The 17613-nt window shown below is 40.1% G+C and overlaps 1 long non-coding RNA gene across 1 annotated transcript; it reads right to left on the minus strand.

Annotated features, from left to right (window-relative positions):
- Window positions 1-5009: 5009 nt before the first annotated feature.
- On the minus strand, window positions 5010-5732 carry LOC141639396 (uncharacterized). Its single transcript, XR_012542507.1, has 2 exons — window positions 5665-5732; window positions 5010-5206 (listed from the first exon to the last, which is right to left on the minus strand). It is a non-coding gene; the product is annotated as an uncharacterized LOC141639396 (long non-coding RNA).
- Window positions 5733-17613: the final 11881 nt, after the last annotated feature.

Consider the following 17613-nt stretch of genomic DNA (forward strand, 5'->3'; position numbering starts at 1 on the left):
CACTAAAAGGCATAGGAACGAGGCTAATTCGGGGACTAAATATGCTTAAATATTGGTCACATCAAATAACCCCAAACCGAACCTTTGCTTGTCCCGAGTTAAGAGGTGACAAAACTAGGACCCTTATTTAAACTAACCTACTAATATAGCCGATATGAGTGTTAGAAATCTAGATCTCTTTACTAACATATTCATATATGTTTTATTTTAATTTAGTCATAAAATTAAAAGGTGATCTTATGCATGCAAACAATAATTAAAATAAGGAAGAAATCTTCATTCTTACATTGATTTTCGGATCAAAGGGCACAAGAGAGTTCTCCAACTCTCTTGTTCTTGAGCTTTCCTTAAATGGATGAACAAAAGGATTCAAGAATAGAATCCCTCCCAAGGAATAATACCCAAGATATACTCTTAATAAAACTAATATTATTAATACTAGAATAACATTTATTTAAATAAAATGACCCAAAAATTTATTTTGTCCTCTTTGGATTTCGGTCAAGAGGAGGAGGAAGAAGGAAGAAAATATTTTTATCTCTCTAAAAATATTTTTATGATGTAAGAATGAATATGAATATTACACTCTTTGCATGTAGTGAATATTATGATAAAAGAGCAAAAGACCCTTGGCTCTTTTCTAGGAAAACCGGGTAGGAGGGTGGGAGGAAGGCCAATGCATGAGCTTGGTGCTCTTCACAAGAGGCACTAGGCTTGCATGGCTAGCTTTAGGAAAAATAATCATGTTTTCCACTAACTCAATTAACATAATATATATTGTTAATACCACCCATTATTTCGGTCCATATAGAGATAAAATGGATTCCATTTTATCTTTGTCAATTTGTCAATTTGTCACATGTTACATGTCATGAGAAATCGTTATGTATTTTTAACATATTAAAAATCAACGCATTAATAAAAATACGTCATATACAAAATTGACTTAGTAATTCACAACTACTTGAACCAAAATAATTTACCAATTATAAATCACAACATCTTGTATTTATAATAATTTATTCATTCAATTTCAATTGTTCCTTAAACAATAATTTCATCCAAGTAATAAAACAATTCGATCACTTAGACCATATCTTATTTAATCAGATTATAATGAGATACGTAAATTTTACTTCCAAAATCGTCCGTCAATTTTTAAGTAATTTAATTAACTCGTATCGTTATACGATTAATTAAATGATCAATTAAGAGTATTATCCTTTAGGTATGACCTAGGGGATCAACTGATCACCACCGTCGCACGACAGTAATGTCAAACTCTAGTCACCAATCATTACCGATATGTGTGGACCAGTTGATGATAAAAAATACTTCCCAATCGTATTCTTTAAAATGAGATTTAAACATGTGATCATCATGATCAACAGTTGTGATCGCATTATTGTCGGAGGACACATATTCCAACAATCTCCCACTTGTCCTCGACAAGTGTGCGTCACTAATTCTCTTGTCCTATTACTATCTCCCACTCAATGCAAGGTGTCTTTCAGGTCATACTTGCAAGTGATCATATCGAGAGTGGTTTCCTCGATCTGGAGAATAACTGATTGACCGGATTTATCTACCATAGATATCTTCCGAGCGTGGCCACGCATTTCCAGTTCATTACTCCTCGAGTGGCCCCGAGATATTGTTATAACCCTGACTAGGGGTGGACAATTCCTATAGCACTCATTCCCTTCGACTAGCCACAGCCATCATAACCCAAAATATGCCCATTTGACCCCATTTACGAAGGTCGTAGTAACACAAATCAAAGATAATCTGAAACTGTGCCATCTTAGAAGAATAGTCTTTAGTCAAAAGAATCGACTCATTAGAATACTATAGTAGCTCTCGCCACGACCAGGCTATATAAATTTGCCAGAACTCTATAAGTGGTCATACGGCCCGACAAAGTGTTCCTAACAGTCTGCCTATGTGATCGACTAGTCATTCTCATATGACTCTATGGCACTTGAACTTGCCATCAATCGCATCACAATCTCGTCACTTCGAGATGTCACCTCATACAAGTGACTATGGGCGAATACTATGTTAATCCGTGTTCACTTTAACGGGGTTCAAATGTCACTACAACCCGTTTGGATGTAACAATGTATAAAGAAAAGATAAAAGACAAATTCGATTATGAACATGAACAAAAACAACACTTTTATTTCATTTCAAAATCTAACATAAACTTGGTACACGTTTAAGTCCCATGGACTCAACATGTCCCTCATGCTTGGCTTGCGATAAAGGCTTGGTGAGCGGATCGGCTACGTTGTCATCCGTCCCAACCTTACAAATCGCTATTTCCTTTCTTTCAATGAAATCTCTTATTACATGATATTTTCTAAGTACATGTCTACATCTATTACTAGACTTTGGCTCCTTAGCTTGGAAGATCGTCCCACTATTATCACAATAGAGAGTGATGGGATTATTGGCGGTAGGTACTACTCTTAGACCTTCCGTGAATTGTTTGATCCACACTTCCTTCCTTGGCGCCTTCCGATGCCGCAATGTACTCACCTCCGTTGTTGAATCCGCGGTTCTGACTTTCTTGAAGCTTCTCCACTAACGGCACCACCATTGAGCATGAAAACGAAACCAGCTTGTGATTTCATGTCATCTCTATCCGTTTGAAAACTCGAGTCCGTGTATCCATTAACACGTAGCTCGGTGTCTCCTCCAAACACTAAGATAGAATCCTTAGTTCTTCTCAAGTACTTAAGGATGTTCTTGACGGCTATCCAGTGACTCTCACATGGATTTCCTTGATATCTACTCGTCATACTCAAGGCATACGAGACATCAGGACGTGTGCATATCATGGCGTACATGATTGATCCAACAGCGGAAGCATAAGGGATCGTCTTCATGCGTTCAACATCATGGGGTTCGGAGGGAGATTGAGTCTTGCTCAATATCGTCCCAGTTACCATAGGTACCAAACCCCTTTTGGATTTGTCCATGCTTTGAATCGTCGTAGAATCTTATCAACATAAGATTCTTGACTTAGTGCCAATATCCTCTTGGATCTATCTCTATGGATCCGGATACCTAATATGCGTTGTGCCTCTCCTAAATCCTTCATTTGGAAGTGGTTACCTAACCACTTCTTAACAGAAGACAACATTGGAATATCATTTCCAATGAGTAGTATGTCATCGACATACAAGATTAGCAACACAACATTGCTCCCACTAAATTTCATACATAAACATGGTTCCTCAACACTTCGAGTGAAACCATTCTCCTTTATAACATGATTGAATTGATGATTCCAACTTCTAGATGCTTGCTTAAGACCATAAATGGATCTCTTAAGCTTGCACACTTTGTTAGGATTCTTAGAATCAACAAAACCCTCGGGTTGTATCATGTACACCTCCTCTTCTAAATGCCCATTTAGAAAAGCGGTTTTGACATCCATTTGCCATATTTCATAATCATGAAATGCGGCAATCGCTAACAAAATCCGTATGGATCTTAGCATGGCTGTGGGGGCGAAGGTCTCATCATAATGGAGACCTTGGACTTAAATAAATCCTTTTGCCACTAGCCTAGCTTTGTAGACATTGTCACGTCCCTCTATGCCACTCTTGACTTTGAATATCCATTTGCATTGAAGAGGTCTTGCCCCTTTAGGCAAATCTACCAAGTCCCAAACTTGGTTTTCGTGCATAGAATCCATTTCGGACTTCATGGCTTCAAGCCATAAGGAGGAATTTGGACTAAAGATTGCGGCCTTGCAGGTGGCGGGCTCGTCACTATCTATAAGCAACACATCGAGTGTTCCATCTTCTTCGATAAGTCCCACATATAAATCGGGATGGTGAATAACTCGGCCCGTTCTTCTAAGAGGAGGAGGAATAACCGCGTTAGACGACGAAGGAACTTCTTCTTGCGTCTCTATCTCGGTTTATGGCTCTTGAACTTCATCAAGTTCAAAATTTCTCCCACTCTGTCCCCTAGAAATAAAATCACTTTCTAGGAAGACAACATCTCGAGACACAAACACTTTGTTCTCTTGCGGCTTATAGAAGTAATAGCCTCGTGAGGCCATGGGATATCCTACAAAAATGCATTTTTCGGATCGAGGTGCCAACTTATTATCATTTTTAATTTTGACATAAGCATCACAACCCCAAATTTTCATATGGGATAGATTTGGAACCTTTCCTCTCCATATCTCATATGGAGTCTTTTCAGTTGCTTTGGTTGGACTTACGTTCAAATATTTTATTGCGGTTTGAATCGCAAATCCCTAAAACGAGTTCGGTAACTCGGTTTGACTCATCATGGATCGAACCATATCAAGTAGGGTTCGATTCCTCCTTTCGGCAACACCATTGAGTTGTGGTGTTCCGAGTGGAGTAAGTTGTGATATAATACCACAACCTTTCAAGTGTGAATCGAATTCAAGGCTAAGATATTCTCCACCACGATCGGATCGTAGTGCCTTAATCCTTTTGTTCAATTGGTTCTCTACTTCGTTTTGAAATTCTTTGAATTTCTCAAATGCTTCAGTTTTATATTTCATCAAATAGATATACCCATATCTACTCAAGTCATCGGTGAAGGTTATGAAGTAGTCATAATTTCCACGAGCGGTGATACTCATTGGTCCACACACATCAGTATGTATGAGTCCTAATAGTTCACTAGCTCGTGTCCCTTTACCACTAAAAGGATTACGAGTCATTTTGCCAAGTAGGCAATATTCGCATGTACCATATGATTGATAATCAAATGGTGTAATCACATTACTTGAAATTAATCTTTTGATGCGATTCTCGTTTATGTGACCTAATCGACAATGCCAAATGAACGCTTCACTTGGGTCACTTGATTTGAGTTTCTTTGATTGAATGTTATAGATATCATTAGTTGGATGTGAGTGTAACACCCCCATACTCCAAGTGCCTTACCAGGACCACTCAGGTATGAAGACATTACCATCTCGGTTACCCGAGGCAATGATAATCAAATAACAATGAAGAAACAACGTTTATTATAAATACTTAGCGAAGAGTTACAATTCTCAAAACCAAACCAAAAGTACGATACATGTTCTCAAACTGACTGTTCTAACTGAAATGTAAATAACTAATATGCTACAGCGGAAGACTCCTATCATCATGTCGTGGCAATCCCCGCTATCCCAGTACTCATCTCAATACCTGCTCAATATCTGCTCACCATCCCCGAATGGATCACCGCAGGTTTACAAAACAACACCGGGTCGCACTAATCACACAATTCAATATATACTAACAATAAGATAAAATGAACTTAATCATCACACACACACAATCACGCCAAATCCAATCATCTCAATCACCGATCGTCCACCTTTGGACCAGCCTCGCCGATGGGGGACCGCACCGTACCCACCAAATCCTTGCTCCACATAGTGAGCGATAACCCTGTCCATTAATGTGCACATCCCTTCGGTGGCGGGTTCCACAGAAGGCGAAACTAGGGCGTGAAGCCACTCCCCTGACTGACCCACTCGCCCGAGGCCACGCCTCGCGAACCATAGACAACGATCACAACCACAATCACAATACAATTACTATATCAAATAACCAAACACAACGCATCAACCAATATCCCATTATGGGACTAATACTGAGTAGGAAATCCTACCTGGTAAGCACACAATCAGACGGTCTCTACTGCTGAATCAAAAAGCTTCCTCTATGAACCCTCCTCCTATCATACAACACATAAAGGCTACCAAATCACATACTACACATAAACCCCCGAATCTCTAAATTAGGGTTTAACCAAATCAAAAGAAAGACAATAAAAAGGGTACATAGATCTTACCCTCGACGCAAGGAACTCAACGGTATAATGAACGCTAAGAACTGACCTTCCAAACTCCGGGTATTGCTAATAATGTGATTAGGATGAAGAACTTGCTTGCTTTCTCTCTTAAACAGTAATTTAGGTTTTGAAAAAGTGATTTAGAATAATGACGACAAAGCTTATATACCTTAATCGCATAATTAACAAAACCCGAGAAAACTCCCCGTAAAACCGGCTACTCGATCGAGTACCCGAGGTACTCGATCGAGTACCCCCTTACTCGATCGAGTGCCCCAGCTACTCGATCGAGTACCCAACAGGTCAGAAACATTTCTAAAATGCAACTTACCCTTACTCGACAGAGTAAGGCCTACTCGATAGAGTACCCCAAGACTTATAAATACGGAGTATTACAGTCTTCCCTCCTTAAAAAGAAACTTCGTCCCCGAAGTTCAAACCACTACTAAACAAAGGTACTCCCATAACATTCTCGACTCAACAACCATACAAAATTCAACATAAAACATGTTACTAACCCAACTCATCCCGACAAACATCCCGACACAACATATAAAAGGGGTATAAAACTCTTAAAAACTGTTCGCGATCATCTCCTACCCCCCTAAAAGAAACAAGGTTACGTCCCCGTAACCATACATACCTGATTAAAAAGGAAAGGGTAACGATCTTTCATAGCCTCCTCTGGCTCCCATGTAGCTTCCTCGGTCTCGTGGTTAGACCAAAGGATCTTGAGCAGAACTGTCTCACCACTCCTAGTCTTTCTAACCTTTCGGTCTAGAATCTGTTTAGGCACCTCAAGATATTATAAGGACTCATCTAGCTCTAAGGTGTCGGCCTCTAACACATGTGACGGGTCACTCACATATTTTCGCAGCTGCGATACATGAAACACATTATGCACTCTCTCTAATGCAGCTGGTAAAGTGATCCGGACGATGTCGTCACTCATCCAATCAAACACATTTATAATACTCAACAAACAACTAGTTAGCGGTAAGTCGAGGTCGATCCATGGGACGGTGTGCTTTGGGTTCTAAGTCTATCTATCTCAATTTATGCTAGTGTCATGATTTGTTTGGGTTTGTAGTTGTGTTCTAGGCTAATGCAAACAATAAGGTAAATCAAGCAATAAAAGGAAAGATGTAAACAAATGATTAAAAGTGCTAGGATATCATGGGGTCATATGGGATTCATGGTGTTGATCATACAAACATGTTTACAAAGTTGCAAGCAATTAATGTTGTGGAGGAACCGAGTTGGTTTATGTCTTACGGTTCATAGGAAGGGTTGGGTCCCGGAGCCGAATCGATTAGATTGTACAACACCTACAAGTCGACTTACTTTCCTCCTATTCAACTTCTATGCATGGTCTAACAAGACTCGAGTTGGTTTATATCTTACAAGTCAAGTTGAGTAGATAAGAGATGGTAAAAATGCAAGGATTCATAGGCTTAGCATTTCATCAAACATAACATGTGCATAAAGTTGACATCACAACAAGAAAGCAATTTAATCATGTGAACATATTAGATTAAGCATGAATCAATCCCATGTTGGTTTCCCTTAATTACCCACTAATCCTAGCTAAGTAACTACTCACTCATCATCATGGGAAACATGTCATTAATGGTGTCAATCATCACAACAAGTATAAACATGATAATAGAATGAAGAAATGAACAATAAAGATTAAAGAGTAAAGGAATTATACCAAACTTAAGATGATCCAAATGATAAAGCAAAGAATAATAGAAGAACTTGATTGATTGATGGAAGGTTGTCAATCTCCCAATAATAACCCAATAATCTTCAATTACCCAATAATAAACTTGAATAATAAACTTGAACAATAATTAAGGAGAGATTAATGTGTAATTTGTGGAAAGATTAAAGAGTAATCTATTCTAATCTACTCCTAATCTAATCTAAGGAAAGATTTTCTAGCTAAAAAGATGTCCTAAGGATTATTACAAATGGGGTATTTATAGTGGAAATTAGGTGGATGCATTTAGGGTTAACTAAGGCTAATTTAGTAATTACACTTTTGAGTTTAGAGCAGGGAGGAGCCGGTATTTCTTGAAGGAAGGGCTTCTTTCTTTATAGCTTGGAGAAGACGGAATTGTGCTGTGGGGGAATCCGTGCGTATTGTGGTGGGGACGGGCGGATTCTGGGAGAGGTAGACGAGCGGATTTGCTAGAATCCGGGCGGATTCTGGTGGGGCGATCCGAGCGGATTCAAAGCAAGACGCTCGGATTGTGTAGTGTGGAGACGGGCGGATTGGAGACAATCCGCTCGGATTGTTCTTCAGCAACGATTCTCCTTCTTTTCTTCCCTTTTTTCTCATTCCTATTTTATTCTTGCGGGATTGGTCTTTAGTCTTTGCTTCCTCTTCATACTAGTCCATCTAGTATCGTCAAGTAGCCTCCAAATATGCACGAAAGATGGGAATTTCCGCCTTATTATCTCCTTTTCTACAAAACATATGAAATTCGATAGAAAAGCAAATAGGAAGGTTTTGACGGATAAAATGGTCATAGAATATTATAATAGTATGCAAAATAGGCTCAATTAGGGGACTAAATGTGCGCAAATAATGTTCACATCAAATATCCCCAAACCGAACCTTTACTCGTCCCGAGTAAAGAGGTGACTAAAACTAGACCTTTATTTAAACTAACCTAATAACATAACCGATATGAGACAATTAGCGGGTCTCACTCCGCCCCTTCAACTCACAACAAGACAACCATGAGGTAGGATGCCTTCTTGCAAGGCAAGGTGGGGCTTGCCAAAATGGCGACACATCCAATCATTAAGCACACAAAATCAAGTAATGGATGCATCTACAAAAGGAATAACCACTTTCCTCATCAAGTGGCGGAAATTATCTACAAGGGAAGCAATTCAAAGGTAGACAATCCTTCATAGATGCAATTTCTTCAAACTACTAAGCCTAAAAGGATACCAATAAATCACCTCCAAATTGTGTCAAGCTAGGGTACCTTTGTCCTCAATCGTTAAATGCTTTTGTCAAGAATAGACTCCCTATGGTGTTAGAAACACTGGAGGATCGCGGAATTCCCCCTCTTGCCTAGACAAGAAGAAGGGTCGTCCCCTCTCTACCATGCACAAAAATGGATATGATGGATAAAGGGATCGATAGATATTTGAGTTTCACTTTGGGAGTTTGCTTTTGTTTTTGTTTTTCCCCCCAATTTCATGTGGCATATAACATTTGAGAACACTTTCTTTGCCATTTCTTTTGATTTTTGGCAATTTCAACACTTGACAACTTTTTGAATTTTCTTTGCATTTCTTTTGAACATTTTCAAAGTCACCCCAATTAGTAACGAGGGTGCCTTGTATTTGAAGCATAGGAGTTCTATTTTTGCTCCTCTTTTCATTTGATGCATTTTTGTAAACTTTCTTTCACTTTTCATTTCATTGAACTCAAATTTTGAACCATTTCTTTTTGTGCCCATTCCCTTTTGTGACAAAAATTGTGGTAGAACATGGATGATGGATGTATGTATGGTTTCAAGGGTCACCTTGGAATAAACGGTAGCCAAGGAGTTATCACACCACAAGGTACTCTTGACTAGGCCTTAATCCATGGGTCAAGGGATACTAGCATGACACATCCTAGGGTGTTTTACAAGTATTCTAACAAGCAAAGTCTTAAGAAGAAAAAGCATCTACTAGGGCCTATATACACTTGTCAAGTTTTCCAAGTAGACGGTTTCGCAAAATTTTTTCTAACATGCAAACTACATGCCATGATGCAACTAACATATATACATCCTAATGCAAATGATTCTACCAACTAATATGCCATATAAACTAAATGCAAGTCCTAAGTTCACATTGTTTTTACCGCATCAATCAAAATAAAGCCACATAGTCATTAACATAAAGAGGAAAAAGGAGATTGGAAATATCATACCATGCGGTCTTCAATATCCTCATGTCTCGGATGTGGCGTAGTCGATCAATGTGAACAAGGATAGAACAAACACAATATATACAAAACAATATATACAAGACTACACTACAAAGGAAATGAACATGTTTTTGGATTTTTCAATTTTTCAATTTTTATGGTTTTTGATTTTATGAAATTAAAGAACATATTTTGGGGATTTTTCAAATTTTTTCAATTTTTATCATTTTTTGGAATATAAATTCCCATCCCCCACTTTATTTTGGAAATTGTCCTCAATGTACATGTAGGAGTAGGAATAAAAAGGAAAACATGTTTTTGGATTTTTGATTTTATGAAATAAAGTACAAATGCAATAATATGATACGAATGAATGCATGCTCTAACTAAATTCAATTCTATATGACATATATAACAAGTGAATGCAATCTAAACTATACTATATGATGCATGATATATGCTTAAGTCACCTATGGTCAAACCTCCCCAAACCGATTTAAACACTATTTCTAGTGTAGAAATGAATAGGTTTGGCCATTAGTAACTAAGCATGAATTCTAGTCTACATGCAATTTTCTATATGAATCATGTGAGATATATACAATGCGACTATACTATATGAACTAAATAATGTAAATGCAATATGAAATATAATACAAATGCAAGCTTAATGTTTACGTAAATAATTAAATGCAAGTGTAAAAGTAATGCAAAGTTAAAGGAAAGGATATCTTACAAACGGTGGTTTGAGGGAGGACTCCACCAAACTCATTCATATTCCATTATCCATGGAGCTCAATGCTCTCAATAGTTGATCAAAGGTTTGTGAATGGTCCTCAAGTAAGCATGAATAAGTCTTGAACCATTTCAAAATGGAGTAGGGCCAATCCATGAGGGACCTCCCTTGGAACTCCTTCCCCTTCTCTTTTGCTTTGTGATGATGGCCTTCCCGGCTCTTAAAACTAGCAAACTTGAGATTCTTTTCATAGGGGGTTTTCCGGTTGCTCCTATTTATTCCAAAGTTGATGACGCAAATGCTTGGACTAGTCAATTCTCCAAGGATAGAAGGCGAACTTTCATGGCATTGATGATGGGATGTCTTAGGAGTTGGGATAGTGGATGCCAATTTTCCACATATAGACTCCTTCTTAACCTTTTCTTTGAGCTTCTCCACTAAGTAATTCTTGTATGACGATTTGACCTTTGTGAGAAGGTCCATAATGTCATCTCCAACTATCATGGGCTCCATAGTGGGTTTGAAAAGGTTCTCATGAAGGCATTCCTCCTCTTCATCGAAGCAATCTTCAAACTTCTCAAGGATGGGTTCCTCAAGAAAGCTAATCCCATAACTCCATTCATCATTTGAGTCCATATTTCCCTCATCCACTTCTTCCATAGATGCATCATCATCGCTTTCTTCATATGAATCATAAATAGGGGGTTCACTCTTCTTCACCAACTCATTCTCCAACACCTCAATGTTCACATCAAATGATACACCCTCATACTCACAAAGGTTAAGAGTATTTGGCTTACTCAACCTCATGTCTTCATCATCAAATACCACACTTTCATACTCACAAGAGCCCAAAGAGGTTGGCTCTTCCCACTTCTCATCAAAGGTAACTCCTTCAAACTCACATTCATGGTCAATGTCCAAGGAGTGGTGGGGGGTGATTGCTTGGGATTCTTTTAATTGGGCAATTTGAATCCCCAATTCCTCTCTTTGGATAACAATGCCTTTAAGAACATTATCTTCTTTTCGGCTCTGTTCTAGCATTTGTTTGAAGAAGTTTTGTTGATCTCCCATCATTTGGAGAATCACATTTTGAATGGGCTCATTTTCTTGTTGTGGGTGAGTGTGAAAATGGTTGTATTGTGGCATTTGGAATTCATTTTGAAGTGGGTAATGGGTGGGTGGTTGTTGTGGATGTTGGACGTGGTGATTTTGGTGGAAAAAATTGGGTTAGTAGTTAGGATTTTCATTGTATGAATAGTAAGGTAGGTTTGTGTTGACTTGCTCCTCAAACTCCCCATACCCATAGTCATACTCAAAGAATCTACCACATACTCCATAACACATGTCTTGAGTCATCATAACTAAGACAAGGAGATAACTACAAGCATGGAAACTACACGAAAATGGTAAGAACAATCCTTGAGGAACAAGTTCCTCAAGGTGAAAGCACAATCAAAAATAGACAAACAAGTAAGAACTTAATCACATAGCACCATCCCCGGCAACGGCGCCATTTTGATCCGGACGATGTCGTCACTCATCCAATCAAACACATTTATAATACTCAACAAACAACTAGTTAGCGGTAAGTCGAGGTCGATCCATGGGACGGTGTGCTTTGGGTTCTAAGTCTATCTATCTCAATTTATGCTAGTGTCACGATTTGTTTGGGTTTGTAGTTGTGTTCTAGGCTAATGCAAACAATAAGGTAAATCAAGCAATAAAAGGAAAGATGTAAACAAATGATTAAAAGTGCTAGGATATCATGGGGTCATAGGGGATTCATGGTGTTGATCATACAAACATGTTTACAAAGTTGCAAGCAATTAATGTTGTGGAGGAACCGAGTTGGTTTATGTCTTACGGTTCATAGGAAGGGTTGGGTCCCGGAGCCGAATCGATTAGATTGTACAACACCTACAAGTCGACTTACTTTCCTCCTATTCAACTTCTATGCATGGTCTAACAAGACTCGAGTTGGTTTATATCTTACAAGTCAAGTTGAGTAGATAAGAGATGGTAAAAATGCAAGGATTCATAGGCTTAGCATTTCATCAAACATAACATGTGCATAAAGTTGACATCACAACAAGCAAGCAATTTAATCATGTGAACATATTAGATTAAGCATGAATCAATCCCATGTTGGTTTCCCTTAATTACCCACTAATCCTAGCTAAGTAACTACTCACTCATCATCATGGGAAACATGTCATTAATGGTGTCAATCATCACAACAAGTATAAACATGATAATAGAATGAAGAAATGAACAATAAAGATTAAAGAGTAAAGGAATTATACCAAACTTAAGATGATCCAAATGATAAAGCAAAGAATAATAGAAGAACTTGATTGATTGATGGAAGGTTGTCAATCTCCCAATAATAACCCAATAATCTTCAATTACCCAATAATAAACTTGAATAATAAACTTGAACAATAATTAAGGAGAGATTAATGTGTAATTTGTGGAAAGATTAAAGAGTAATCTATTCTAATCTACTCCTAATCTAATCTAAGGAAAGATTTTCTAGCTAAAAAGATGTCCTAAGGATTATTACAAATGGGGTATTTATAGTGGAAATTAGGTGGATGCATTTAGGGTTAACTAAGGCTAATTTAGTAATTACACTTTTGAGTTTAGAGCGGGGGGAGGAGCCGGTATTTCTTGAAGGAAGGGCTTCTTTCTTTGTAGCTTGGAGAAGACGGAATTGTCTTTGTGGGGGAATCCGTGCGTATTGTGGTCGGGACGGGCGGATTCTGGGAGAGGAAGACGAGCGGATTTGCTAGAATCCGGGCGGATTCTGGTGGGGCGATCCGAGCGGATTCAAAGCAAGACGCTCGGATTGTGTAGTGTGGAGACGGGCGGATTGGAGACAATCCGCTCGGATTGTTCTTCAGCAACGATTCTCCTTCTTTTCTTCCCTTTTTGCTCATTCCTATTTTATTCTTGCGGGATTGGTCTTTAGTCTTTGCTTCCTCTTCATACTAGTCCATCTAGTATCGTCAAGTAGCCTCCAAATATGCACGAAAGACGGGAATTTCCGCCTTATTATCTCCTTTTCTACAAAACATATGAAATTCGATAGAAAAGCAAATAGGAAGGTTTTGACGGATAAAATGGTCATAGAATATTATAATAGTATGCAAAATAGGCTCAATTAGGGGACTAAATGTGCGCAAATAATGTTCACATCATAAAGCCAGACAATATGCAACTTCCCCAACCCGCTCTAAGATCTCATACGGCCCTATAAACTTCTGACTTAGCTTGCCTTTCTTCCCAAATCTCATAACCCCACGCATAGGAGACACTTTCAGAAGAACCTTATCCCCAACCTGAAACTCTATATCCCGGCGATGTAGATCTGCATAACTCTTTTGTCGATCCTGAGCTGCTCTCATCCTTTCCCTGATCATCTTAATCCGTTCCACCATCTCATGCACCATCTCTGCTCCTAAAACCACTGCCTCAGCACTATCGTCCCAACAGATTGGGCTCCTACATCTTCTCCCATACAAAGCCTCAAACGGTGCCATACCAATACTAGTGTGATAGCTGTTATTATAAGAAAATTCTATCAAGTCCAACCTCTGCTCCCAGCTACCACCAAAATCCATCACACAAGCTCGCAACATATCCTCAAGAGTCTTGATTGTTCTCTCGTCGCCCGTCTGTCGCAGGATGAAATGTCGACTCATCTTCAAAGTTGTTCCCAACGATTCTGCAACTCCTTCTAAAACCTCGATATAAACCTCGCATCTCTGTCAGACACTATGTCCTTAGGGACTCCATGTAACTTAAGCACGTTCTTTCGATAGGCCATAGCCAATTGTGCCTTAGTCCATGTATCTTTCATTGGAACAAAGTGAGCTGACTTGGTCAGTCGATCCACTATTACCCAAATCATGTTGTTACCTTGTCGACTCTTCGGCAACCCCACAATGAAATCCATGGAAATGGATTCCCACTTCCACTCAGGTACCTCTAAAGACCGAATCTTACCTTGTGGTCGTCATTTGTTTCCCTTTAACTCTCGGCATGTCAAACAACGGGACACAAACTCATTTGTCTCTTTCTTCATCCTGTGCCACCAAAACGTTTTCTTCAAATCCTTGTATAGCTTGTCTCCACCCGGATGTACTGAATATGGTGTGCAATATGCCTCTGTCATGATAGTCTTTTTCAACTCCTCGTCATTAGGAACACACCACCTACCATCAAACCTCAAACTACCATCTGTATGAATAGAAAACCGGGACACTGTCCCTTTTTCTACTCCAGCTCTCCACTCCACTATCTTAGGGTCCAACGCCTGCTTACCTCGAATATCATCATAAAACTCAAGTTGTACTGTCATATCACCCATGGCATCTCCTTTCTGCATCATATGTATCCCAAAGCTCGCTACCTCATCTCTCAGCCTCATCAAAGATAGAGCTTTACACAGAGAATGTACACTATTCCTACTCAAAGCATCAGCTACAACATTGGCCTTCCCTTCATGGTAGATGATTTCCATGTCATAATCGCCAATCAGCTCCATCCACCTCCTCTGTCTCATGTTCAACTCCTTCTGAGTGAAGATGTACTTGAGACTCTTGTGATCAGAAAATACCTTAAAGATTGCTCCATAAAGGTAATGTCTCCAAATCTTGAGAGCAAACACCACGCCCCCAACTCCGGATCATGAGTAGGGTAGTTCTCCTCATAAGGCTTCAATTGCCTAGAAGCATAGGCAATCACTTTACCATTCTGCATCAACACACATCCCAGCCCATTCTTCGAGGCATCTGTATAAACCTCAAAGTTCTCGGTCCCTTCAGGCAATGCTAAGACAGGAGCTGTGGTCAAACGCTCCTTTAATGTTTGGAACGCCGTCTCACAACTCTCATCCCAACGAAACTTGTTCTCTTTCCTCATCAACGCTGTCATAGGTCTAGCTATCTTGGAGAAATCCTTCACGAACCGCCTGTAGTATCCAGCTAAACCCAAGAAACGCCTAACCTCGGCAACATTCTTTGGTGCTTCCCACTTTGTCACTGCTTCTATCTTCGCCGGATCCACAACTACCCCATCTTTAGAGATCACATGCCCCAGAAAAGCAACTTTCTCTAACCAGAACTCACACTTGGATAGCTTAGCATACAACTCATGATCCCTCAAAGTTTGCAACACGATCTTCAGATGCTCCTCATGCTCCTCCTTAGTCTTAGAGTAGACTAAGATGTCATCGATAAATACCACTACAAACTGGTCCAAGAACTGTCTGGAGATTCTATTCATCAAATCCATAAACACTGTCGGTACATTAGACAACCCAAACGGCATCACCACATACTCATAATGGCCATACCTCGACGTGAAAGCTGTCTTTGGTATGTCCACCTCTCTAATCTTCACCTGATGGTACCCCGACCTCAAATCAATCTTAGAAAAGACGGATGCACCACTCAACTGATCAAACAGGTCATCTATCCTTGGCAAAGGATACTTGTTCTTTATCGTCACTCGGTTCAGCTCCCTATAATCTATGCATAACCTCAAACTCCCATCTTTCTTCTTCACGAAAAGAACTGGTGCTCCCCACGGCGATACACTTGGTCTAATGTATCCCTTCTCTATCAAATCATCTAACTGCTTCCTAAGCTCCTCCATCTCCTTAGGACCCATACGGTACGGTGCCTTAGAGATTGGCCCCGTCCCTGGTTTCAACTCAACGGTGAAATCTATCTCCCTCTTTGGTGGCAACCTCGGAATCTCGTCGGGAAAAACATCGCAAACTCCCCACCACCGGTATCGCATCAACGCTCGGACTCTCTATCCGGTCATCTCTCACATGGCACAAGATCAAAGGACGTCCCTTCCTCAGATAAGACTTCAAGGTGACAGCTGCAATCAACTTAACTTTGGGTTTGACTAGAAACCCACGATAAGACACACTAACACCCTTAGGACCTCTTAAAGACACTTTCTTTTGATGACAGTCTATCTTAGCTTTATACTTTCCTAACCAATCCATCCCGACTATCATCTCAAAACCGTCAAAAGGAAACTCTAGCAAGTCTACGGGTAGATCAACTTGCCCAACTATCATAGATACATCTCTAAACAATCTCCCACATGATACAGACTCACCCGAAGGTATAAAAACTCGCTCAATAACAGACTCATATACCCTCAAACCCAACCGTTTAACATGACTCGAAGACACAAACGACTGAGAAGCCCCCGAATCAAACAAAACAAAGGTAGGAATACCATTTACAAGAAAAGTCCAGGTGATAACGTGCGCATCTTCCTCACCGCTTTCTTCTCCATCATGAATAACTTGCCACGGTCTTCCGCCCACCTCCCGGACAAGATCTTGGTGATGTGGTCGGCTTAGCACCGACCCTTGATTGTTGTTGTTGTTCGCTGGTGGTTTATGATAAGAATTACCGCCGTTGCGGTTGCCTCTACTCGGGTAACTCGACTTCCGGTTTGGCCATGATCCAGCCGGTCATTTGCTCGCGAAGCTCGCAGGTCTCTCGGAAAGATCCTGCACTTGTGCACTCATATCTCTTGTGGCCTACACCACCACCGGCTATAGCGGGTGACTCCCCCAACTATTGCTCACACTTCCACGGCCGCGCCCAAAGGAAGCCCCAAAGATCGAACCCCGACCTTAAGAAAACCCCTTAGATCGATTGTGGTTGCCTTTCTTGTGATTAGATTGGCCACCACCCTCGCTCTCGACTTCCTCCTCTCACCACCTAACCTCTCCCGAGCCATCTCCACCAACCTCTCGGCTCTCCCCCCCCTCTCATAAGCTTCCTTAACATCACTAAGGACTCCCACGGGTAACTTATCCATAATCTTAGGGGTCAACCCCCTCTCAAACCTCAACGCTAGGTTCTCCTCACTCAAACCCATATCCTCAGCATACCTAGACTTCTCATTGAATTGCCTGTAGTACTCGGCCACGACATCTCGGCGGTCATCTTAAAATCACAAACTCTTCCCTCAACTTACTCCTCACATGTTCCCGTACAAACTCCTTCCTCACCTGACCCTACGAAACTCCTCCCAAGGTATAGCA

Source organism: Silene latifolia, unplaced genomic scaffold, assembly GCF_048544455.1.
Source record: "Silene latifolia isolate original U9 population unplaced genomic scaffold, ASM4854445v1 scaffold_372, whole genome shotgun sequence".
NCBI classification, from domain to species: domain Eukaryota; kingdom Viridiplantae; phylum Streptophyta; class Magnoliopsida; order Caryophyllales; family Caryophyllaceae; genus Silene; species Silene latifolia.